This window comes from Cebus imitator, unplaced genomic scaffold (genome assembly GCF_001604975.1).
Source record: "Cebus imitator isolate Cc_AM_T3 unplaced genomic scaffold, Cebus_imitator-1.0 Scaffold234, whole genome shotgun sequence".
In the NCBI taxonomy this organism is placed as follows: Eukaryota; Metazoa; Chordata; class Mammalia; order Primates; family Cebidae; genus Cebus; species Cebus imitator.
The window spans coordinates 6,102-7,877 of NW_016107549.1; the positions used below are offsets into that span (position 1 = coordinate 6,102).

The following is a 1,776-nucleotide window of genomic DNA, read 5'->3' on the forward strand; positions in this document are numbered from 1 at the left end:
AAAAAAAAAAAAACAAAAAAATAAAGTGGTCAAAAGCTGAGTGCAGGTCAGATACGCTAGCTCATGCCTGTAACCCCAGAACTTTGGGAGGCCAGGGCAAGAGAATCACTTGAGCCCAAGAGTTTGAGGCCAGGCTGGGCAACATAGCAAGACCCCTGTCTACAAAAACATTCCAAAACTTAGCCGGGTTGGGAGGCTGAGGTGGGCGGATCATGAGGTCAGGAATTCGAGACCAACCTGCCCATTATGGTGAAACCCTGTCTCTACGAATAATACAAAAATTAGCCAGGCATGGTGGCTCATGTCTGTAGTCCCAGCTACTCAGGAGGCTGAGGCAGGAGAATCACTTGAACCCAGGAGGCGGAGGTCGCAGTGAGCCGAGATTGCGCCACTGCACTCCAGCCAGGCGACAGAGTGAGACTCTGTCTTAAAAAAAAAAAAGTCCAATTAAAGGTTGTGGAAATAATTCTGTGAAGATAGTGATGGCTTAGACAAAGGGTCAGTAAACTACAGGCCATAGGGCAACTCTGGTCTACTGCTGGCTTTTGAACAAACTATAAATGGCTTTAAAAATAAATGAGGTTTTTACATGTTTAAGCAGGTGGAAAATAAATCAAAGAAACCTATTTCATGACACGTGAAAATTAAATTCGAATTTCGGTGTCCATAAATAGAGTTGTATCGGAACACACCATGCTCACTTGATGACATCTGTGGCTGCCACTATCGTGGTATCACTGCCACTAAGATCTCTGAGACAGCCGGGTGCTGGGGCTCATGCCTGTAATCCCAGCACTTTGGGAGGCAGAGGCGAGCAGATCACTTGAAATCAAGAGTTCGAGACCAGCCTGGCCAACATGGTGAAACCCCATCTCTGCTAACAATACAAAAATTAGCCAGGTGTCATGATGCGCGCCTGTAATCTCAGCTGCTTGGGAAGCTCAGACAGGAGAATCACTTGAACCCGGGAAGTGGAGGTTGCAGTGAGCTGAGATCGCACCACTGCACTCCAGCCTGGGTGACAGAACGAGACCCTGACTCAAAAAAAAAAAAAAAAACTGACACTGCTGGGGCCAGCGCTCAAGGAGCTCCAGCGCAGGGACCAACCACTCAACTCCCCAGGTTCCCAGGGGATGGTCTAGAACAGCATCTCTGCATCCCTGCACCACGGCTGGGTTGCAGTTGGTGACCACACCGGGGTCTCTTTCCAACTCAGGGCAGGAAGGCGCTGTTGGACCAGGAAGCTGAAAGCGCGCCAGAGGCTAAGCCCTTCGGACACAAGCTGACTGGAGGAGCAAGAGGAGCTTATCCTGGCCAACACCCCACTGCTGGAGTCTGGCAGACAGGTTAGTCCACCCCCACGAGCTCAGCTTGCCAAAGAGCCTAGACTGGGATCTATGTGGCCGACCTCATGCACGCGGTGGCAGCTAACACCTCCCCCCACTCCCAACCAGCCAGGTACAGAGGCTCATCCTCCACCCGAATCATCTCCTTGATAAGGTATTCATACCCTTTGCAGATGAGAAACTGGGGCTTGTTTGTTCACTGACACGTGCCAGGCACAAACTTAAGGACTTTGGGATTCAGCTTTAGAAGGAGAGACAAAAATCCCTTTGGGACTGACGTCTTAGCAGAGAGTGACAATGAAATAAATCACTGTATGTAATATATTCAAAGGTGACGTGTGACATGGAAAGAAGAAAGAAAAGGGGACAGGGAGTGGCGGTTGAAGGGGGCAAGACTTTTTTTTTTTTTTTGAGATGGAGTCTTGCTGTC

At 49.4% G+C, this 1,776-nt stretch overlaps 1 long non-coding RNA gene across 1 annotated transcript in view; it reads left to right on the plus strand.

Moving 5' to 3' along the window:
• Positions 1-1,776, plus strand: part of LOC108281916 — a 28,723-nt gene that overhangs the window by 6,047 nt on the left and 20,900 nt on the right. Inside the window, exon 2 of the long non-coding RNA XR_001816205.2 lies at positions 1,217-1,346. This is a non-coding gene — a long non-coding RNA (uncharacterized LOC108281916). The remainder of the gene's footprint in view (positions 1-1,216; positions 1,347-1,776) is intronic.